This window comes from Dendrobates tinctorius, unplaced genomic scaffold, assembly GCF_039654945.1.
Source record: "Dendrobates tinctorius isolate UK_male_01 unplaced genomic scaffold, ASM3965494v1 ptg000058l, whole genome shotgun sequence".
NCBI lineage: Eukaryota > Metazoa > Chordata > Amphibia > Anura > Dendrobatidae > Dendrobates > Dendrobates tinctorius.
In genome coordinates, this window is record NW_027361726.1 from 23,747,976 (window position 1) to 23,773,581 (window position 25,606).

Here is a 25,606-nt window from a genome sequence, read left to right on the forward strand (position 1 = left end):
TGCAGTCCCCCCACTGCTGTGGTATAATGGACACTTCATTTTCCTCTCAAATTCCCCCTTTTTCTGCAGCCCCTAGAATAAGAGTAGATGTCATCAATTTAACTCCCATTGATTTTTTCCAAATTTTCATTAACCCATAACTCCTACAATTGATCCCCCACCAAACAAACTTATATGCCCGACAATACATCTCCCAAAAAACCACTGTCTTTCATTAACATCAGGGCTGTGGAGTCGGAGTCGTGGAGTCGGTGCTCATTTTGGTGGAGTTGGAGTCGGTATAAAATGGACTGACTCCGACTCCTAAAATATATAATAAATTGGGTACAGTAATTCAATGCAGGATGTGCTGAATATTTTTTCATAGGAGTTTGGGAAAGTTATGAAATGTCCTATAAATGGCTGTTATATTCCTGATCTAAGGCTACATTCACACACAGCGTTTTTCCTGTGTTTTTTGAGGATACGTTTTTCAGCTGCAAAAGCACCTGAAAGGTTTTTGAGCTCATAGATAATGTTTTCAATAGCAAAAGCAGATTAGAAATCTGCTCTATCTATCCATTTATCCATATCTGTACCAAAAAGAATGAAAACCGGGTAGTACACCAATATATATTCTGTTCTATCTAAATATCTTGATTATTGGATCATAAAAATGATTAAATGTCTGAGGTTCACATTGTACTACAATAAATTTTTCACTTAAATATAAGCAATATGTGTGGGAGTCGGAGTCGGAGTCGTGGAGTCGGAGTTGGAGTCGGAGTCGGTGTAAGGGAAATTGAGGAGTCGGAGTCGCAGGTTTGGCTTACCGACTCCACAGCCCTGATTAACATTCCTGGATCCCCACAAATGTCCTCGAAATAAAAAAAAAATTTGGGCCTTATCCTGAATATGGGGTTAGTAAAAAAAAAAATCCACACTCCGCTCCTACTGGGCAATAAAAGCTGTCCACAGCACCCCTGTATTTGTAGCCATCATGTCCTGAGTCCGTTATGAAGCCCTAATGCGATTCCTCCACTTCAGTGACAATTCCCAAGCCCCCCCATGAACTGACTCCAACTATGATCGGCTACATAAATTGAGACCCCTAATTTCCCTCCTACAAAATTTATTTCTAAATTCCTACCCCAGAGCAAAATGTGGGAGTTGATGATGAGCTGCAAGGGCCGTCTGTTATTCCGCCAATTTATGTCCTTCAAGCGAGCCAAATTACGGAATCAAACTGTACAAAACATCTGAGAGCTCATCAGGGTACACTTCCACCTTCCTAATTTATGAAGGTAGGGACCGCCAAATCAACTCCCCAAACTGCCCCCAGACAATTGGCCTCCCAGGCAAAATTGTCTGGGAGCTAATGACGCCCTTTTATCAAGAGTACCACATGTATATGGACAGCTCCTACAAGAGCATCCCCCTATATAAATTCGTCAACACTGCAAATACAGGGGCCTGTGATCAACTTCTTGCAGTGAAGTGGAATGACAGGAAGAACGTGTACATGCTGACCACACTGCATGCGGACACCACTGTGACGGTCAGAGACGGGCGTCACCAGGGACAAACAAAAACCAATTTGTGTCACAGATTATAGCAAATTTATGAGTGGTGTTGACCTGACAGACCAGGTTCTCCAACCATACCTGCCACATACAACAGTTATGTTCTCTACAAAAAGTCCAAAGAACTGCGTACATTCCTCCAGTTTCAGGAAAAAGTTGTTGAGGGCCTCATGCTTGAGTCAACGGCACAGGGGGAAGCCTTCAAGTCTGCAGATGCCCGGAGACTTGCAGAAGGCCATTTTCCTCGCCCTGTCTCTGTCACTCCCACCCAAAGGTATCGTCAAAAAAGATGCCGGGTTTGTAGAAAGCATGGAAAGATGGAGTGATTCCCGGTACTATTGTCCCACGTGCGCATCTCAACCAGGCATTTGTATCTTACAATTTGGCCGTGGTCACACTAACCGGCGCAAAATACGGCCCGTAGTTTACAGGCGAAATACAGATGAATGACCCCTAAATAGTGCTCCGTAGGTCATCCGTAAGCAAGGTGTGGTCGCGTATTTTGCGCATGTGAGCATCCGTATGTAATCCGTATGCCATCCGTATGGCGAGATTTTCTCGCAGGCTTGCAAAATGGACATATAATGGAGCCCTATGACAGGTTTTCTAACAGAAACCAAAGATTAGATATAGACACATAGAATGCATATATATATATATATATATATATATATAGTGGGAATAGATAGCTCAGCTGGGATCTTTGCTTTGGCACAAGCGTGTGGCTATGAAGTCACTTCAGCAGACTAGCAAGTTCCACATAAATATGGACTCGGCATATTTATTGTGCACACTTGTTATTCAATGTTACACATGCCAAACATGAAATAAAACATCTAAGGCCGAATGGCCACTAACTAACAATAGCAGGCTAACTACAAAATAAACAATTTAACATAATCCAACATAATAATGAACATAATACTTTTTCCTAACTAGGAAAAAGAAAGTTCATAATGGCATAAACAAGAGGGCAACTCCCTTGGAAATATATAGACCTACATAGAAGACGGAGTATGACGCCATGAAGTCAATAAAATAGGTTATAATGTCAAAAAATATTCGCTCTTTATTGATACAGGTGCATAAAAAGTGTACATTACAAAATATAATCATATGATCAGATGTCGGATATGACACTACAAAGATAAAGGGGATGGATACACCGCACATGCATGGTAAATGCAATGATACCAACAAGTCAAATTACAGCGCCCCAAAGGAATGCATGAAAATAGGTACCCATGCTAAAGAGTCTCCCATTTAACCGTCAAGTATTACTAGCAAAGTGAAGTGCATAGCACACAGCATGGGGAGTTCATACAACAACTTTCCAATAAAGTGCTATGTGCAAGAAAAATTGGGGAATTTTGTTGAAAGGTGATCATGCTTACCCATTACAAAAGTGCATGTGCGTAGCGTCCAGTCCCAAAACCCCTATGCACGTTTTGCGCTAGGCTTCATCGGGGGGCATGTGTGGTACTGCTAGAGCTGCGGGGTATAAATGATTGAAAACCAGGTGTCCAAAATTAGCATCGCTGCGGGGGGAAGTGAGCGCATGAGAGGCGGGCCCCGATCGCGGCGCGTCACATCCGGCCGTCATTGCCTGTGGGAGGGACAAGGAGAGATACAACTCTCCTGACGTCATTGTCCCGCCCCAGGCAGAGCTGACGCCTTCAGAGACGCCCACTGACCACGGGACCAGCCGCGCATGCGCAACCACGCAGCGGCCATTTTAAGTACTGGCCAGAGGAAAGGGCAGGTGGAGGAAGAAGCGCAGAGGGGCGCCCAAAGCTCAATGTAGAAAAATGAGATCAAAGATGTGTCTAAGCAAATTACTTGTATAGATAATATCTGGTAATGATTAAAGCACCCTTTTGTTCTTTCAGTATAATGTCATCATCATTAAATTGGGACACAGCCCACTTGAGATTAATCATAATAATCAATCTATGGTAGATCATAATGTCTAAAGGGTGCGATATATCATACCATCTTAACAAGATGTCAAAATCGCGTTTAGTTATTATAAAATTAAACAGAAAAATGAAATAATTTGTAAAATCCAAAAAATTACAAATATAAAAATATAATTCCAAAGTCTACATAGAGAGCAAAGAATGACAATAGCATATCCTGTGCGCAAGGAAGGTAGAGTTCCACATGATAAGTTATCCACCATTTTCTCCAAAATCCCAGATGAACTTGATGAGGACACACGGTCAAAAGTAACCCCGCATAAAGCATCCAATAGCTCATACTGACTGTACACTGAGAGAGGATGAATAAAAACAAAAATTAAAAACAAGAACAAAAACAATTTATACACACAAGTGTATATACTAGCCAGAAGGACATATTGATACTAAAGAAAGGGGGCAAAGGATAACTTTTCATTGAGTCCGTGAGGTGTCATGGAACCCAAAGTGACTATCCATCGGCACTCAAGCTGGGCTAGGACCTTCTTATAGTCTCCACCCCTAGTCCCCAAATGTACTCGATCAATCCCCTTGACTTTAAATGTCCGTGGATCACAATTATGGGCTTGCTTAAAGTGCCGAGGGATAGTCTTTAATGTTGTAACATCCAAAGTCTCCTTAGCCGCCCTTATGTCCCTAACATGTTCCCTAACTCTGGTGCGGAGCTCCCTAGAGGTGAGGCCCACGAAGATCAGGTTGCATCCACATACAGCATAGTAAACCACATATGTGGTGCTGCAGGAAATGTAATTTGTAATATGGTATTCCATACTACCATCAGCCGCCTTAAAGGTGGTTGCCCTAACGATATTCTGACAGGCCACACATGAGCCACATGGGTAACACCCCCACCTCTGGGGCCTAGCACCGAAAGGGTTAGTAGGTTTAGCCACATAGTGACTTCTCACAAGAAAGTCTTTCAAATTCCTTCCCCTTCTGGCAGTCAAGAGGGGTCTATCAGGTAAAATTCCCTTTAATGTCATGTCTGTTTGTAAGACAGACCAGTGTTTTCCCATGATCTCTCTAATCTTGTGCCACTGATTATTGTAAGTCATGATGCATCTCAGTGGTTGTTCTCTAAATGTATTGGCATGTTGTTTAGAGTCAAGGAGTTGTTGGCGGGGGGTCCTCCTGGCACGAGAATAGCCCGACTTAATGTTTCTCATACTATATCCACGATCTCTGAACCGCTGGGCAAGGTCCCGAGCCCGATCCTCAAAGATCCCATCAGTGGAGCATATTCGCTTCATTCTCAAAAACTGACCCACAGGGATGGCTCGAATGGTTGAAACATTGTGGGCAGATGATGCATGTAGTAAGGAGTTGACAGACGTGTCCTTCCGAAATACATCAGTTTGAATTGCACCATCCCCACATAATTTGATCTTAATGTCTAAAAAATCAATCTCACCCGTTGCCACCCTGTGGGTCAGTTTAATGTTACGACAGTTTTGATTTAAACCACAGATGAAATCGAGGAGGCCAGACTCGGTCCCCTGCCAAATTATAAAGACGTCATCGATGTAGCGATACCAGCACTGCACATGGGACGCGGCACATGCACCATCCCCGAAAACCTCCCGCTCCCAGTGTCCCAGGAAGAGGTTAGCGTAAGATGGCGCACAGGCCGCGCCCATTGCAGTGCCGCGTCGCTGAAGATAGAATTTGTCCTTAAAGGTGAAATAATTGTGAGTTAAAATAAACTCAAGCAGTTCTAGGATCAGTGATCGTAGAGCCGGGTCTAAATTACTCATGCCAAGGAAGAACCCCACAGCTTCCAATCCATCTCTATGTCCAATACATGTATACAGAGATTCTATGTCAATCGTAGCAAACAGCATATCTGATTCAAGATGGAGACCATCTAATTTCTTCAGGACGTCCGTAGTGTCCCTGACATAGGAGGGCAGCGTCTCCACTAAAGGATGAAGGTAATACTCAAACTTACAAATGGGATCGCAGAGCCCTCCCATGCCAGAGACAATCGGACGTCCAGGGGGATCCACTGGATCCTTATGTATCTTCGGCAGAAAATAGAAGGTGGGAACAACCGGATTCTTGACTAATAATCCGTCAAAAATCTTTTTAGGAATAATACCCTGGTTGAAGGCAAAATCCAAAATGTCGTAAATGGCTGCACTGAAAGAACTAGTGGGATTAGATGGAAGGATAGCATACGACTCACGGTCTCTCAGCTGCCGAAAGGCTTCTTTTTCGTACTTTAATGTTGGCCAAATGACCACATTCCCCCCTTTATCCGCTGATTTTATGACAATATCCTTTAAGGATTTAAGCTCTTTTATGGCAACTCTATGGGCCCTTGTCAAATTATCCCCCTTATGTGTCCTTGTCAAAGCTTTTATATCTTCAACTACCAATTTATTGAAGATCTCAATCGATGGACAGAGGGAAAAAGGGGGGAATGTGGTGGATTTTGGCACAACAGAAGTAGGAAAAATACCTGAGGGGTTGAGTGATCCCTCCTGTTCTAATTCCTCCAATATGCCCAAAGCTTCCTGTTCCGCCGATGAACATAAGGTGGTACTATCAACCGATTTCGTGTGAAGTTTGCGTAGTAAGACTTTTCTTAGGAATAGTTGTATGTCCTTCATAGCTGAAAAAAAGTTAAAATCATTAGTAGGAACAAAATTCAGACCCAGACTCAAAACCTCGAGTTGATTTTTAGTTAAAGAATGGGTGGAGAGGTTAATTACCTCTAAGGCATTCCCAGATTTAGTTTTTTCTCCAGTGATTGAGGTGGAGTCATTTTACGTTTATTAGAGGATTTACCCCTGAAATGCCCTTGTCTTCCCATAGCAAATCTCTCATGATGAATATTAACGCGATGGCCACTGCTTTGTGGCTCCTCGTCCATAGATGAAGCTGACGAGAATGAATTATGATGAGTTCTGGGCATAGATTGAACTGGCATTTGTTTCTTTCTCCAACGATAAACCTGATTGTTCTTATAATATAACTGATCCCGCTGATACTTTTTGGTTTTTGAAACCACAATCTCCTTCTCCCACTTTGAAAAATCGTTTTCAAGCTGTTTTAATAATTGTGAGGATTCTTCTGTGGAAAGTGTGCTATTAAGAGATTCCTGCAGATTATTAATCTCCGATTCAATTTCTTGAAGGGAGGTTGTGTTGGATTTTATGAGTAACCTCATATATCCCTGTGAACAGCCCGAAGACAATTCCTCCCACTGTTTTTTTAAAGCTTCATCTTCAATAGTAAAAGAAGGAAAAACTTGTACACGGAGGCCTCTTGGAATTAGGCCCTTATGTAAGTATCTTTCTAGGAATGCCTTATTCCACAACAAACGTATTTTCTTATTACATAGGTATTTGAGTCTAGATACTGATTCATCCGTTACTCAGTGTACAGTCAGTATGAGTTATTGGATGCTTTATGCGGGGTTACTTTTGACCGTGTGTCCTCATCAAGTTCATCTGGGATTTTGGAGAAAATGGTGGATAACTTATCATGTGGAACTCTACCTTCCTTGCGCACAGGATATGCTATTGTCATTCTTTGCTCTCTATGTAGACTTTGGAATTATATTTTTATATTTGTAATTTTTTGGATTTTACAAATTATTTCATTTTTCTGTTTAATTTTATAATAACTAAACGCGATTTTGACATCTTGTTAAGATGGTATGATATATCGCACCCTTTAGACATTATGATCTACCATAGATTGATTATTATGATTAATCTCAAGTGGGCTGTGTCCCAATTTAATGATGATGACATTATACTGAAAGAACAAAAGGGTGCTTTAATCATTACCAGATATTATCTATACAAGTAATTTGCTTAGACACATCTTTGATCTCATTTTACTACATTGAGCTTTGGGCGTCCCTCTGCCCTTCTTCCTCCACCTGCCCTTTCCTCTGGCCAGTACTTAAAATGGCCGCTGCGTGGTTGCGCATGCGCGGCTGCGCATGCGCGGCTGGTCCCGTGGTCAGTGGGCGTCTCTGAAGGCGTCAGCTCTGCCTGGGGCGGGACAATGACGTCAGGAGAGTTGTATCTCTCCTTGTCCCTCCCACAGGCAATGACGGCCGGATGTGACGCGCCGCGATCGGGGCCCGCCTCTCATGCGCTCACTTCCCCCCGCAGCGATGTTAATTTTGGACACCTGGTTTTCAATCATTTATACCCCGCAGCTCTAGCAGTACCACACATGCCCCCCGATGAAGCCTAGCGCGAAACGTGCGTAGGGGTTTTGGGGCTGGACGCTACGCACATGCACTTTTGTAATGGGTAAGCATGATCACCTTTCTACAAAATTCCCCAATTTTTCTTGCACATAGCACTTTATTGGAAAGTTGTTGTATGAACTCCCCATGCTGTGTGCTATGCACTTCACTTTGCTAGTAATACTTGACGGTTAAATGGGAGACTCTTTAGCATGGGTACCTATTTTCATGCATTCCTTTGGGGCGCTGTAATTTGACTTGTTGGTATCATTGCATTTACCATGCATGTGCGGTGTATCCATCCCCTTTATCTTTGTAGTGTCATATCCGACATCTGATCATATGATTATATTTTGTAATGTACACTTTTTATGCACCTGTATCAATAAAGAGCGAATATTTTTTGACATTATAACCTATTTTATTGACTTCATGGCGTCATACTCCGTCTTCTATGTAGGTCTATAACTACAAAATAAACCTATATAACAGCAAACAAGTCCATGTAGTCTTACTGTGTCAGCTCCCAGCTCAGCAGACAAGATAGACTGAGAGATCCCAGCTCCTCCTGATTATATCAGCTGGACCAGTCAGGAAACCAAAACCTGGATTGAATAAGTGGAGGGGGAACTACCAGTCCTTTCCATGCTGATCACTAAGGAAACCAGGACTGGATTACAGTGAAATAAACTGGCTTCATCATCAGTACAGGGAGACATATGAAATGAAACGGGGAGAAATATACCTGTTTTCTAGTACCTCTCCCCTTGGCACCTCACACACCCCCCTCCTCTGTTCGAGCCCGTGGGGTCGGACATGACGAGTCACCAAGCAGTGCGTTCTAGACAACGCATCTGCATTTCTGTGCGCTGTGCCCGCCCTGTGCTCAACGGAAAATTTAAACCCTTGTAATGCTAAGAACCAGCGTGTCACCCGCGCATTGCCCTCTTTTGCCCGGGACATCCCCGTTAGGGGCGAATGGTCCGTCACTAGTCTAAACTGGCGACCTAGTAAATAATAGCGCAAGGTGCACAGGGCCCATTTCACAGCCAGGGCTTCCCGCTCAACTACACTGTAGTTCTTTTCTGCTCTCGTAAGCTTTCTGCTTAGATAGGCCACTGGGTGTTCCTCGCCATTTACTTATTGAGACAAAACCGCGCCGAGGCCCACCCCAGAGGCGTCCGTTTGGACAATAAACTCCCGTTTAAAGTCTGGTGCAACCAACACTGGTTGGTCACAGAGGACTGTTTTCAATCTCTGAAAGGCCTCCTCTGCTTCTGCGTTCCACTTTATTGTGACAGATTTCGACCCCTTAGTAAGATCTGTGAGAGGAGCTGCGATGGTCGCAAAATGTTTGATGAACCGCCTATAATAACAAACGATCCCTAAAAAAGCTCCAACCTGTTTTTTGGTTACCGGTCGTGGCCAATTGTGAATAGCGTCCACTTTATTGGCTTGAGGCTTCACGATGCCTCTCCCTATGCTATATCCCAGATAGCGAGCCTCTTCCAATCCCAATGTACATCTCTTGGGATTGGTAGTCAACCCAGCTGTTTTTAGGGAGTCTAAGACGGCTTGTACTTTTGACAAATGCGTGTCCCAGTCATCACTAAAGATAATGATGTCGTCCAAGTACGCGGATGCATACTGGCCATGGGGTTTTAGGACAATATCCATTAGACGTTGGAAGGTGGCTGCGGCACCATGCAACCCAAATGGCATATCTCGGTACTGGAATAATCCCTGGGGCGTAACAAAGGCAGTTTTCTCTTTGGCTGATTCCGTGAGGGTAATCTGCCAATAACCTTTTGTTAAGTCAATAGTGGATATATACCTGGCCGAACCCAGTCTCTCTATCAGTTCATCGACTCTTGTCATCGGGTAGGCATCGAATTTCGATACTTCATTTACTTTCCGAAAATCGTTACAAAATCGGATAGTCCCATCGGGTTTGGGCACCAGTACGATAGGGCTAGCCCAATCACTCCGGGACTCCTCAATGACCCCGAGCTCTAACATCTTCTTCACTTCCTGGGCAATGGCTTGTCTCCGAGCCTCCGGAATTCGATATGGTTTTAGCCGTACCCGCGCCTGTGGATCAGTAACAATGTCATGTTTAATTAGGTGAGTCTGGCCAGGAAGTTCCGAGAAAATATCTGCGTTCCTCTGTATGAACTCCCTGGTCTCTCGTTTTTGGCTTTCGGATAGCGTGTCTGCAATACCCACTTTTGGCGGAGCTACCTGGGGGTCCTTTACCGTAGAAGGTGGTGCCCCTCGAGGCCCATCCTCAAGGGCAGCTCCTGCCACCAGACTCTCCCTGTCCCGCCAGGCCTTAAGCAAGTTTATGTGGTATATTTGTTCGGGCTTTCTCTTGTCTGGTGTATCTTATAATTTACTTCACCTATTCGTTCCAGCACTTCGTATGGTCCCTGCCATTTCGCAAGAAATTTATTCTCTATGGTAGGCACCAATACCAACACCCTGTCTCCGGGTTGAAAGACTCGTGTTTTTGCCGCTCGGTTGTATACCGTGCTTTGGGCATGTTGTGCGCGCTCTAAACACTCTTTAACTATTGGCATAACTGCTGCAATTCGGTCCTGCATAAGTGTTATGTGTTCAATTACACTGCGATAAGGAGTCACCTCTTGTTCTCAAGTCTCCTTGGCAATATCTAACAGGCCTCTAGGACACCGCCCATAAACCAACTCAAAAGGTGAAAAGCCTGTGGAGGATTGGGGTACCTCACGTATAGCGAACAGGAGGTATGGTAGTAGGGCATCCCAATCTCTCCCGTCCTTATCCACCACCCTTTTCAACATTCTCTTTAAGGTTTTGTTAAAGCGCTCCACCAAACCGTCAGTCTGAGGGTGATATACTGAGGTACGCAAAAGGGAGATTTTTAGTAGTTTACATAAATCCTTAAGTATACGAGACATAAAGGGGGTCCCTTGATCCGTAAGTATCTCTTTCGGAATGCGGTGCGGGAAAACATATTAACCAGCTCCTTTGAAATTGATTTCGCATTGGCATTCCGCAAGGGCACTGCTTCGGGATAACGCGTGGCGTAATCCAATACTACCAAAATGTACTGATGACCCCTGGCAGATTTAACTAATGGACCGACTATATCCATTGCTATCCTCTCGAAGGGCACCTCTATTATTGGTAAGGGCACTAAGGGGCTTCTAAAATGTGACATAGGTGCGGTCATTTGACACGTAGGACATGACTGACAGTACTGGGTCACGTCTCCCACTAGACCCGGCCAAAAGAAACGTTGCAGAATACGGTGTTTTGTCTTTTCTACCACCAGGTGTCCTCCCAAGGGATGTTTATGTGCCAACTCCAAAACTACCTGGCGAAAGGACTTAGGTACCACTAGTTGTTCTACCACCACCCTTCGCACCTTGTCTATGTGATACAACATATCCTGCTGCTCCGCCACGTGTGGGAACTCGTTTTGAGCCCCTGGGTACAATGGTCTTCCCTCGGAGACCTTTATGTTTTCCCACGCCCTTGCTAGAGTAGCTAGAGTAGGATCCTGCTGCTGAGCGGTCCCGAACTTACCACGGGCCACCTCAAGATCAGGCATTTTTAAAACATCCTCTAGCTGGTCTGCCTCGCCTGCATACACAGCCAGAGGAGAGTCCGCAGATTCTAGTACTTCCTCTGAGATGGGTTCTCCGTCGTCTTGCTGCAATGGTTCAGGGGCTAGCTCCGGAATACCGTCTTCAACTAGAGGGTTCATGCCACTTTTGAAGTTCCACAAGTCCCAAAATAAGGGAAAGTCTCTCCCCAGGATTACCCTGTGTCCCATAGACTTTATGATTGCCGCCTGATGTCTTTTGGTCCCTACTGGCGTGGCAAGAGTAACCCAGGCAGTGGGGTAGTTCTTAGTATCCCCATGGATGCAACTAATGCCCACGGTTAAGTTCGTTAGGGCGCTAGAGTCCACCAAACTGGCATGTACCAAAGTTACTTGACTGGCGGAATCCAAGACGGCATTCACACTATAACCGTCAACCTCGACGTGGCACACGTGTTGTTCATTTCCCGTGAGGGTCTCCGCCACACAGACTGACTGCACATATAACGAAAGACGCCTCATAGCCTTACAGTCCATTGGCTCTGTAGTCATTGGGCAGTTAGCTGCTACATGGCCAAGCCCGCGACATCGCCAACATTGTATAGGCCCTTGTCTCCTCGATGGAGATCCCAGACGAGGTCTGCTGGCTTGATGTGAGCCCGTACCACCTCCATAGTCCTTTGTAGGTCTGCTACCCTTCATTATGACGTTCTCTTCTTTTGAAGATGAAGTAGGTTTCGCAGGACTCTCCAGCGATTTCTTGGGGAGCCAGTGGGGTGCTAACGTCCCTTGGAGTAGGCTTTCAGAAGCATTGTAGCATTCGACCATATGAGAGAAACTCGCGTGAGTCTCGCATCAATACCCGGCGCTGCCTCCGCACTCGGGACCTGAGTGTGTGGCTGCATGTATTTCTATGCAGATACACACCCCGATCCCGAGTGCCGACGGCAGCGCCGGGTAAGGATGCACGGGTTTCTCGCATGACACTCGCAAGTGTGACCCTGGCCTAACTTTGACTGTTTTTACGACTGTCTTGCTACACAAAACTTTGGCGTCCATTTATATTACTTATATTTATGTTGGTGACATGGGCATGATCATTTTATTGAAGGGTCTCTAACAATGAGGAAGTTCCGTACTTATACACTATAGGCTTTACTTTATGGTTCTTGCTGAACCTCCTGTACCAGACAATACTTTACAGTTTCTGTAGAGAATTGGTTGTTTTGCGCATATACGAGCGGTTCCTACCTTATCGGGTGGGAGCTTGCTATGGTGTACCTTGTCTATTGGCACATTCGTCTCTCATATAGGGATTGGCGGACCTAAACGGACGTTGTACAACCAGTCTCTGAAAGTGTCTGCCATTCTAGCCCTGCTGGTGTTCTTTCATCGTTGGAACAAACTCAGCTTTACCACATAGTTGGCTGCATTTTCCTCCACATTTTGCCCTTCATTCCAGTACAGTTTATTGTTTCTGCTACAATATACGCAAATGCGGGACAACTGTTTTGTTAGCAAGACCAAATTTTATAATCAGTCAATGTGTTTTTAGGAGCATGCCTCCCTCAGTGAGTAATAATTCCTGGAAGGATTTTCTTGTTTGCTCAATGTCTCTAGAAGCTTTGGATGGGTCCTGGAACTTCAAGTTTACCCTAAAGACCAAATGGTGTGTCATCCATTATTATAGACAAAGCCGTATGTCCAGTACTCGCATTGGTGCCACATTGGATATATTGCTGAACACATAAAAACTAGTGCAATAAAATTTGAGGTGCATTCCTCAGAACATACAGAAAAGAATCGTAAAAGAGACAGTGAAAAAAGTGTAAATTTTCAAACTTGTTTTGCATCAACTGCATAAAAAATGGTTGCATCAAACTACTCACTACCTCCCTAAATAAATAGATTAGAGAGCACAATTTATAAAAAATACATTTATGGGGAATTTCTGTTGCTCTTGAACCACACAAGGCTCTGCAAATATGACAATCTATTTCAAATAAAGCCAAATTTGTCACATTGTGCCCCTTCCTGTCCGAGTCATGCCGTTTGTCCAAACAGAACTTTTTGACTACATATGGGATATCACCGCGCTCATAAGAAAGTGGGTAACAAATTGTGGGGTCCACTTTTTGGGGTAATCTCTGAAAAAAGTGAGAAATTCAGGTCTAAAACAAAATTTCTGTGAAAAAATTAACTTTTTCAATATGACGACCTAATGTTATCAGATTCTGTGTCTGTGGGTTCAAATTGCTCAATATAACCCTGGATAAAATATTTGAGGGGTGTACTTTCCAAAATGGGGTCAGTTTCTACTGTTTAGGCACATCTTCAAACCCGACTTGGCATCCGCTCTCACAATTTTAAGATTAAAAAGTCAAACAGCGTTCCTTCCCTTCCGAGCTCTGCCATGCACCCAAACAGTGGTTTACCCCCACATATGGGGTATCAGCATACTTAGGACAAATTGCACAACAACTTTGGGGGTCTACTTTCTCCTGTTACCCTTGGGAAAATAAAAATTTGGGGTGAAAAAATCTTTTTTATGGAAAAAATATGACTTTATATTTTCACCGCTCTACATTATAAACTTCCGTGAAGCTCTTGGGGGTTCAAAGTGCTCACCACACATCTAGATAAGTTCCTTGGGGGGGTCTAGTTTCCAAGATGGTGTCACTTATGGGGGGTATCCACTGTTTAGGCACATTAGGGGCTCTCCAAAAGCAACATGGTGTTCGATCTAAATTCCAGCCAATTCTGTGTTTAAAAAGTCAAACGACGCTCCTTCCCTTCCGAGCTCTGCCGTGCGCCCAAACAATGGTTTACCCCCATATATGGGGTATCGGCGTATTCAGGAGAACTTGCACAACAAATTTTGTGGTTCATTTTCTCTTTTTACACTTGTGAAAATAAAAAAAATGGTACTGAAGTAAAATGTTTGTGAAAAAAACTTTCACAGTTCCTGTGAAGCATGTAAAGGGTTAATTAACTTTTGAATGTGGTTTTGAGCACCTTAAGGGGTGTAGTTTTTAGAATGGTGTCACTTTTGGGTATATTCTATCATGTACACCCCCCAAGGTGACTTCAAATGTGATGTGGTCCCTAAAAAAAAATGGTTTTGTAAATTTTGTTGTAAAAATGAGAAATCGCTGGTCAAATTTAACCCTTATAACTTCCAAACAAAAAAAAGTTTTGTTTCCAAAATTGTGCTGATGTAAAGTAGACATGTGGGAAATGTTAGTGATTAAGTATTTTCTGTGACATATCTCTCTGATTTAAGGGCAAAAAAGGCAAAGTTTGAAAATTGCAAAATTTTCGCCATATTTCTGTTTCTTTCATAAATAAATGCAAGTCATATTGACGAAATTTTACCACTAACATGAAGCACAATATGTCACGAAAAAACAATCTCAGAATCAGCAGGATCCGTTAAAGTGTTTCAGAGTTATAACCACATAAAGTGACAGTGGTCAGAATTGTAAAAATTGACTTGGTCATTAAAGGGAATCTGTCTCCCTATTTTCGGCCTATAAGCTGCAGCCACTGCCATCAGGGGCTTATCTACAGCATTCTGTAATGCTGTAGATAAGCCCCCGATGAAACCTGAAAGAGAAGAAAAACACGTTAGATTATACTCACCGGGGGCGGAGTCAGGTGTGGTGGGTGTCGCGGTCCGGCGCCTCCCATCTTCATACAATGACGTCCTCCTCCTTGCTTCTCCCTCGGCTCCTGCGCAGGTGTACTTTATCTGCCCTGTTGAGGGCAGAGTAAAGTACTGCAGTGCGAAGGTGCTGGGAAAGGTCAGAGAGGTCCAGCGCCTGCACTGGCACTCCTTAATGGCCAGGCACTCCTCCACTACACTATAATTTTTCTCGTACGGGGTGAGTTTCCTAGTTAGGTAGGTGACCGGATGCTTCTCTCTGTTCACCTCCTGTGACAGGACCGCTCCTAGGCCCACGTTAGATGCATGTCTGCACAATGAAGCATTTCTGAAAGTGGGGCTAATGAGGACAGGTTGTCCGCACAGCACCACCTTCATGGACTGGTACACTTCCTCTGCCTAGGGGTTCCACCGAACCATGACCGACTTCTTTCCAAAAAGTTAGGTATAAACCTCCAGTAATACCCAACGATTCCGAGAAATGTCTCCCCTGTTTGGTGGTAAACAGTCTGGGACAGTTCTGAATGACCTCGAATTTATTGATTTGAGGTTTGATAACTCCACAGCCAATCACGTAACCCAAGTACCGGGCTTCCTCGAGCCCTATCGCACATTTCTTGGGATTCGCCGTCAAGCCCGCGGCTCTGAGTGAATCTACTATCACTTGTACCTGGGGCAAGTGGGTATGCCTTTAAGTACTGAAGATGATGATGTCATCTAAGTACGCTGATGCATTCTTCCGATGGGGGTCCAGCACTATGTCCATCAACCTCTGGAATGAGGCAGGGTCTCCATGTAGTTCTAAGGGCAAGACTACAGTGGTACAGACACCCCGATGTTATGAAGGCGGTCTTTTCCTTTGCCGACTCCGTAAAAGACACCTGCCAATAACCCTTGGTCAGATTGAGAGTGGCGAACTTCTGGGCTTGACCCAGGCGCTCGATCAGCTAGTCCACCCGAGACACTGGATACAGGTCGACACCTCATTTAATTTAAGGAAGTCATAACAGAACCGTAATGATTCGTCTGGCTTCGGGATTAGCACAATCGGGCTAGCCTAGCCATTCCGGGATTTCTCAATTACTCCCAGTTGGAGCATTTGTCTTACCTCGCTCGTGATGTCTTGTCTCCAGGCCTCAGGAACCCGGTATAGTTTTATTTGTACCCTTAAATGAGGATCAGTGACAATGTCATGCTGGATAAATTCGATGATGGTACACAGCACCTCATGGAAATATAGGGTTAACTTTACCCATAGAAGAAGCGCATGTCATATCCAAGGAGTCCTTCTTGGAAAAGTGTCCACTTATCATAGAAAGAAAGGACAGCGCCTCATGCGTTGGTGAATATAAATCACATTCATTCTGCCTTCTGTTGTGACGCTTCGATCCCAATGATCTTTATCAAGCACTTGATAAAATGTCATGCTGGATGACTGAGGTACGACCGGGTAATTCCGAGAATACATCTGCATTCTCTTGGACTAATTTCCGAATTTCTCAACGCTGCTGTTTAGAGAGGGTGTCTCCTATTTTTACCTCTCTCTAGGCCTTGTCATTGGCCAGTGACAGAGGGTTCCCTGTGGATACCATCGTGCTTGCCTCTACGGTCAAACATTCCCGGTCCTTCCACGCTTAACAGGTTGATGTGATACAGCTGTTCGGGTTTTTTTTCCCAGGCTGGTAAACTCTTTAATATAGTTCTCCCACCTACCCCTGTATATCATATGACCCTTGCAACTTGGCCTTGAGCTTACTCTCTTTGGTGGGCTCTAGTATTCAATACCCGGTCCCCTTCTTTAAGGCTATGTGCCCACGTAGCGTTTTAAAACGCTCACTAAAAACCGGACTCCTTCCCAGAAATCGCGCGTTTTTTTCCGCGCGATTTCACCACGATTATGATCGCGATTTTTGCGTGCGATATTCAAGCACTTTCCAAGCGATTTGAAGCATCGCTTGGAAAGTGATTGACAGGTTGGTCACACTCGTCAAACATAGTGTTTGACAAGTGTGAGCAGCTTTTTACTATTGAGGCCGCCTATGCGGCCTCAATAGTAAAAGATAGAATGTTAAAAATGATAAAAAAATAAAAAAATCGGGGTATATTTACCTTCTGGCGTCCCGCGCTGCTATCCCAGGCCTCAGCGTTCCCAGTAATGCCTTGCGAGACCTGTGATGACGTAGTCTCGAGTTGCTATAGCGATCTCGCGAGACCGCTAGAGTCACGCGAGACTACGTCATTACAGGGCCTTGCCGCAAGGCATTACTGGGAACACTTAGGCCGGGAATGCAGCGCGGGACGTCGGAAGGTAAATATACCCCGATTTTTTATTCTTTTTTTTACAGGGGTATGGTACCCAGGGCCTGGAGGACAGTCTCCTCTCCTCCACACCGTGGGTACCAACCGCACATGAGACGCTTAACTTCCCGCATGGTGGGCATAGCCACATGCGGGAAGTAAGCGATTCTCATGCATTCCTATGGGTGCGGAATCGCGGCAATTCTTTGCGATTCCACACAAAAGAATGAGCATGCTGCGATTTTTTCCGCGATGCGATTCCGCCACGGAAAAAAGCGCAGCATTAGCACAGCATGTGCGGAATGCCATAGGAATGCATGGGGGGCGTTCTGTACACGATTTTTAAACGTTTTCGCAGCGTTTTCACGCCGAAAATCGCGGCAAAAATGCTTAAAAATCGCTACGTGGGCACACAGCCTAAAGGTCTTGACCATGGAACTTTTATTATACCCGCGCCTCTGTGGGGCCTGGGCATTCATCAGATGCTCCTTTACTATGGGCAGTACTGTCACAATCTGGTCCTGCATGCTTGCCACATGCTCGATGACACTGTTATGCGGAGTGGGCTCCTGTTCTCACGTTTCCTTGGCTACAACCAGCAGTCCCCTCGGGTGCCTGCCAAATAACAGCTCAAATGGGGAGAACCTTGTGGACACCTGCGGTACCTCGCGGATAGCCAACAATAGATAGGGCAGTAACATCTCCCAATCCCGCCCTTAGCGACCACCTTTTTTAGCATAGATTTGAGGGTCTCGTTAAACCTCTCCATCAACCCGTCAGATTGTGGTTGGTACACCAAAGCACGTAGCTATTTAATCCGGAGCAGCTTACACAGATCCCTGTCCATCTTGGACATAAAATGAGTCCCCCGATCTGTGAGGATCTCCATTGGTAACCCAAGGCGACAAAACATGGTTGATAGCTTGTGGGCTATTAGCTTGGCCGATGTGTGGCAGAGAGGTATCACCTCTGGGGACCGCGTGGCGTAGTCCATTATGACCAAAATATGTTGATGGCCACAGGAGGATTTCACTATTGGGCCTACCAGATCCATTGCTATCTGCTCAAATGGTACCTGTATGATGGGCAGAGGCACCAATGGACTCCGGTAGTTCACGTTGGGTGAGGAAAGTTGACACTCCGGACACATTTCACAGTACCTCTGCATAGACCCCAGGCCAAAAAAATACTGCAGAATGCGCTCCTGCATCTTTTTCGCCCCCAAGTGCCCTCCTAGCATTACATTATCTGTGGTGTTACATAGGACTGCAGGTGACATCTACATTATCTGTACTCAGAGAGTGATTACTGTTAACTGTGATGTTACATAGGACTGCAGGTGGCATCTACCACATCTCTACTCAGACTTATCACCTCAGAGTTATAACTGTTATCTGTGTTGTTACATAGGACTACAGGTGACATCTACTACATTATCTGTTCTTAGTTATCTCTGTGGTGTTACATAGGTCTGCAGGTCTGTCCTCAGAGTTATCACTGTTATCTGTGGTGTTACTTAGGACAGCAGGTAACATCTACTACATTATCTGTACTCAGAGGGTTATCACTGTGTTATCTGTGGTGTTACATAGGACTGCAAGTAGCTTCTACATTATCTGTTGTGATACATAGGACTGTGGGTGACATCTACTACATTTTCTGTATTCAGAGTTATCACTTTGTTATCTGTGGTGTTACATAGGACTGCAGGTGACATCTACCACATTTCTACTCACAGTTATGTGAGGTGTTACATAGGGACTGCATGTCTCGTCAGAGCCATCAATACAGAGTATTACAGATTACACTCACATTCCGGTGTGTATGTGTCACTCACTGTACAGTGTACGCTCCCGGCTGTGGAGTGGCCGGCACTGATGCGCGGTCACGAGGCGGCTCAGTACCAGGGACTATATCTCCACGCGGAAGAGTACGATGGCACAACCGAATTGGGAGGTACAGTCACCGGGTCGCGATGTGTAACGTACTCTTTGATTGGTCGCCGGAACCCTGCAGTGGTTACTCAGCAGAGACGAGAGTTGTGATTGGTTGCGCTGTACCTGCAATGCGTCAAGTGTTGGTGGTGGCGGCAGTTCCTCTTAGTACGGTTGTGTTTGCTGGAGAGTGGAGGTAGCAGGCCCGGGCTGCCTGCGCTCCCGTGATGTGAGCGACGCGCTGCTGGGACAGGAGGAGCGCGGAGCCGACACACAGTGGTAGCGCCTGCTCCTGATACACGTGCACGAACAGGAAGAGCGCCGACTAGTGACCAATAACCGGTGCGATCGCAGACTAGTAACCGACAAGCAGGGCGATCGCCGAATAGTGACCGACAGTGGAGGAAAGGGCTAGAATGTAACAACGTGGGGCAGAGTGACACTGATGACATCCTGGCGGGGTTTCCTTTTTGTAACATTGAGGCCGCACTTTATCTTGATAGTTGTGGCAAAAGTATTGACAGAACCAGGATGTGGAGGGCGGAGTTGCCCTGTGATTGACACTGCATGTGATTTTACAGGGAAGGTTTACAATCACTGAGCGACTCCCCCTCTCACCCCACAACTATTATGGTCAAAATGTTCCTTTAAGAGAGAACCTAGTTCTGGACTTGTGTCATTACTCACCTGTGCTAACACATTGAAAGAAATCACTCCTGACATTAGAAGGATAATTTGCAATAAAATCTGCCTGTAGTAATGATCTGTATTCATTTAGTAGAAACAGGAATCTCCCACTGCCCTCACAACAATGGATATACCCCAGAGCTGCACTCACTATTCTGTTGGTGCAGTCACTGTGTACATACATTACATTACTGATCCTGAGTTACATCCTGTATTATACCCCAGAGCTGCACTCTCTATTCTGCTGGTGCAGTCACTGTGTACATTACATTACTGATCCTGAGTTACATCCTGTATTATACCCCAGAGCTGCCCTCACTAGTCTGCTGGTGCGGTCACTGTGTACATACATTACATTACTGATCCTGAGTTACATCCTGTATTATACCCCAGAGCTGCCCTCACTATTCTGCTGGTGCAGTCACTGTGTACATACATTACATTACTGATCCTGAGTTACATCCTGTATTATACTCCAGAGCTGCACTCACTATTCTGCTGGTGCGGTCACTGTGTACATACATTACATTACTGATCCTGAGTTACATCCTGTATTATACTCCAGAGCTGCACTCACTATTCTGCTGGTGCAGTCACTGTGTACATACATTACATTACTGATCCTGAGTTACATCCTGTATTATACTCCAGAGCTGCACTCACTATTCTGCTGGTGCAGTCGCTGTGTACATACATTACATTACTGATCCTGTACTGATCCTGAGTTACATCCTGTATTATACCCCAGAGCTGCCCTCACTATTCTGCTGGTGCAGTCACTGTGTACATACATTACATTACTGATCCTGAGTTACATCCTGTATTATACTCCAGAGCTGCACTCACTATTCTGCTGGTGCAGTCACTGTGTACATACATTACATTACTGATCCTGTACTGATCCTGTATTATACTCCAGAGCTGCACTCACTATTCTGCTGGTGCAGTCACTGTGTACATACATTACATTACTGATCCTGAGTTACATCCTGTATTATACTCCAGAGCTGCACTCACTATTCTGCTGGTGCGGTCACTGTACATACATTACTGATCCTGAGTTACATCCTGTATTATACTCCAGAGCTGCACTCACTATTCTGCTGGTGCAGTCACTGTGTACATACATTACATTACTGATCCTGAGTTACATCCTGTATTATACTCCAGAGCTGCACTCACTATTCTGCTGGTGCAGTCGCTGTGTACATACATTACATTACTGATCCTGTACTGATCCTGAGTTACATCCTGTATTATACCCCAGAGCTGCCCTCACTATTCTGCTGGTGCAGTCACTGTGTACATACATTACATTACTGATCCTGAGTTACATCCTGTATTATACTCCAGAGCTGCACTCACTATTCTGCTGGTGCAGTCGCTGTGTACATACATTACATTACTGATCCTGTATTATACTCCAGAGCTGCACTCACTATTCTGCTGGTGCAGTCACTGTGTACATACATTACATTACTGATCCTGAGTTACATCCTGTATTATACTCCAGAGCTGCACTCACTATTCTGCTGGTGCAGTCACTGTGTACATACATTACATTACTGATCCTGAGTTACATCCTGTATTATACTCCAGAGCTGCACTCACTATTCTGCTGGTGCGGTCACTGTGTACATACATTACATTACTGATCCTGAGTTACATCCTGTATTATACCCCAGAGCTGCACTCACTATTCTGCTGGTGCGGTCACTGTGTACATACATTACATTACTGATCCTGAGTTACATCCTGTATTATACTCCAGAGCTGCACTCACTATTCTGCTGGTGCAGTCGCTGTGTACATACATTACATTACTGATCCTGAGTTACATCCTGTATTATACTCCAGAGCTGCACTCACTATTCTGCTGGTGCAGTCGCTGTGTACATACATTACATTACTGATCCTGAGTTACATCCTGTATTATACCCCAGAGCTGCACTCACTATTCTGCTGGTGCAGTCACTGTGTACATACATTACATTACTGATCCTGAGTTACATCCTGTATTATACTCCAGAGCTGCACTCACTATTCTGCTGGTGCAGTCACTGTATACACACATTACATTACTGATCCTGAGTTACATCCTGTATTATACCCCAGAGCTGCACTCGTTATTCTGCTGGTGTAATCTGTCATGAACTCATTTTCTGCTCCACCAGTTGAGAGTTCCCCTTCCGTTCTCCCCCTGGTGGTGACAGGAGGTAGTGCGGTTGGTTTAAGTGGTAGTGATCTGCCACCTGATGAGGAAGATAACGATTGGATCTCTGGAGTATCAGACTGGATATAAGACAGCCGACGCCCTATCTTGGTGCTGGTGATTCAGTCTGCTTCTCAGGTCCTGGACTTCAGCTCTCTTCCAGTCTTCTCAAGTTAAGTTTGTTTTTTGCTAATGTTTACACTTGCGCTTGTTAGTCAGTTCAGTTTTTTGTGTAATCAGCCTGCCCCTGCTGGGGCTATGCTGAAATTCCACTCCTATTAATCAGTATTTGCCAATCTGCTTTTTGTCCCTTATTAGATTGGCCTCTTTTTTGCTCTGTCTCAGAATATTTCAGAGTGCTGATATAGGTTTAGAAGTCTAGTGACTTCAGGGTTAATTTTGCTATCAGAAGTGTTGGACAATATTTTTGTAGGTTTTTTTGGCAGATTGCAGACAGTGTCTTTCCTTTCCTGTCCTTTTTAGTTAGTCGGGCCCCATCGTTTGCTCAGCCTATTTTACTGCCTTTGTTTGTATTTTCATCTTGTTTCACCGTCAATACATGTGGGGGGCTGTCTTTCCTTTGGGGTCTGCTCTGGGGCAGTTAGTTTTCCTCTTTTCCTGCTTTAGGCTTATGTAGTTCTCCGGTTGTGACGAGGCGTCTGGGACCATCGTGGGAACGCTCCACGACTGCTGCTAGTTGTGCGGTTAGGATCAGGGATCTGCAATCTGCATAGTTACCAACTTCTCTGGTTTTCTGAGACTTAGCTTTTTGTGTTTTTTTCCTCCTCGGTGACCCATTCATAACAGTAGTCACTGTGTACACACATTACATTACTGATCCTGAGTTACATCCTGTATTATACTCCAGAGCTGCACTCACTATTCTGCTGGTGCAGTCACTGTGTACATACATTACTGATCCTGTACAGATCCTGAGTTACATCCTGTATTATACCCCAGAGCTGCACTCACTATTCTGCTGGTGCAGTCACTGTGTACATAAATTACATTACTGATCCTGTATTATACTCCAGAGCTGCACTCTCTATTCTGCTGGTGCAGTCACTGTGTACATACATTACATTACTGATCGTGATTTACCTCCTGTGTTATACCCCAGAACTGCACTCACTATTCTGCTGGTGCAGTCACTGAGTACATACATTACATTACTGAGCCTGTACTGATCCGGAGTTACATCCTGTATTATACCCCAGAACTGCACTCACTATTCTGCTGGTGCAGTCACTGTGTACATACATTACATTACTGATCCTGAGTTACATCCTGTATTATACTCCAGAGCTGTGCTCACTATTCTGCTGGTGCAGTCACTGTGTACATACATTACATTACTGATCCTGAGTTACATCCTGTATTATACCCCAGAGCTGCACTCACTATTCTGCTGGTGCAGTCACTGTGTACATACATTACATTACTGATCCTGAGTTACATCCTGTATTATACCCCAGAACTGCACTCACTATTCTGCTGGTGCAGTCACTGTGTACATACATTACATTACTGATCCTGAGTTACATCCTGTATTATACTCCAGAGCTGTGCTCACTATTCTGCTGGTGCAGTCGCTGTGTACATACATTACATTACTGATCCTGAGTTACATCCTGTATTATACTCCAGAGCTGCACTCACTATTCTGCTGGTGCAGTCACTGTGTACATACATTACATTACTGATCCTGAGTTACATCCTGTATTATACTCCAGAGCTGTGCTCACTATTCTGCTGGTGCAGTCACTGTGTACATACATTACATTACTGATCCTGAGTTACATCCTGTATTATACCCCAGAACTGCACTCACTATTCTGCTGGTGCAGTCACTGTGTACATACATTACATTACTGATCCTGAGTTACATCCTGTATTATACTCCAGAGCTGTGCTCACTATTCTGCTGGTGCAGTCGCTGTGTACATACATTACATTACTGATCCTGAGTTACATCCTGTATTATACTCCAGAGCTGCACTCACTATTCTGCTGGTGCAATCACTGTGTACATACATTACATTACTGATCCTGTACTGATCCTGAGTTACATCCTGTATTATACTCCAGAGCTGCGCTCACTATTCTGCTGGTGCAATCACAGTCACTGTGTAGAGACATTACTTAATCTGTATACTCCGGAGCAGACATGTCACACTGTACCAGGCCGCCATCTAGTGGTATAGCAGCTGGCACTACAGATCTGTAAGCCCGGGCGTCCTGTGTGATCTCTGGGTCCCGCTGTCCATCCTCGATGCTGGCTGTGGATGTTACACTGTAATAATATAATGTTATCAGCAATGATATGATTTCAGCAGTTATATATTTTCCGCATCAGGAGGGGAAGTGAAGACACAAGTGTCGGATTGTGAACTGTAGCTGATGGGACTTTCTGTTCCTGAAGAATTTGGGGTAAGCGCTCCTGGGAAGAATGACAGCATTGTCCCGCGCTGCACAATACGCGCTCTGTTCCCTGTGGCTTAGTTTTCGGTAATCACCACTGAAATAACCTTTGTAATGAAGTCTATGATTATACAGCAATATAGAAAGAGACCCCCCTGATCAAACCATTTGTGGAGTTTGGCGGTAACCAGTCACGTGTACATTCATGTAATGATTAACCCCCAGCATGCCGGTAACGCCAAAGTCCAATGTAACGAGATAAAAGAGAACCATGGACCGATACTACGGGGTCACAGCGGGTGGGATATGCTACACGTCTCACATCTGCAACTTTCACTTCTACTTTTGTGTTTGCTGTTAGTGAATGGGGCATTTTATCCAGTGACACAGCTGTAGGTGTGTTACAATTGTTTCCAGTTTAGACAATATTCTGTGAGCTGGATACTCCACCTATTGTCCTAATCATTTGTTACAATGTGATCAAAGCAGGTGAAGACCGGATACAATTATTAGGTGTTGTGAAGTTGTTACTGATTGAAACCAAGTGATTTTGAAATGAACCAGGAAGCCCTGGATGAACAAAACTGATCAGATTCATAGATAAATAGACCGTCATGTCAGTCCTATACAGCGGGGACCATATAAATCCTGCTGTATCTCAGCTGGTCAAAGTTTACCCAACCTCAGAATGTTTCCCTGTCGCCATCATTGGATAAGGGTGCCGGCCCCCATTGCTAATAATGGTCCATTTCCACTGAAAAGCTTATAAAAGGGGCCCGGCCTCGGCACTAAGCAATCAGTATAGTTACTGCAGAGCGTCGGGATGAGGGGGAGTGGACCGATTCCAGCGCGCAATCACATAATTAACCTTTAACTGCTAGAATCCTACAATCGATTTCACCTCTTTCTAAGAAAGTTGGGTGACAACAATCATGGCTCCTAATAGTTTCTATGGACTTGTCACCCAGCTTTCCCAGGCCCCTGAATGTGCCTGGTTATGTAACGACATCTCCGGCTCCTCCACTACTGCAATCCTAGGGCACATGCCATCCC

General features: G+C 44.7%; 1 long non-coding RNA gene across 2 annotated transcripts; it reads right to left on the reverse strand.

Moving 5' to 3' along the window:
* Positions 1-2,613: 2,613 nt before the first annotated feature.
* Positions 2,614-19,577, reverse strand: LOC141092236 (uncharacterized). 2 transcript variants are annotated; one of them, XR_012232723.1, is made up of 3 exons: positions 19,360-19,577; positions 6,003-6,155; positions 2,614-3,833 (listed from the first exon to the last, which is right to left on the reverse strand). It is a non-coding gene; the product is annotated as an uncharacterized lncRNA (long non-coding RNA). The 2 variants fall into 2 exon arrangements; XR_012232724.1 differs by lacking the exon at positions 19,360-19,577 and adding an exon at positions 19,112-19,251.
* Positions 19,578-25,606: the final 6,029 nt, after the last annotated feature.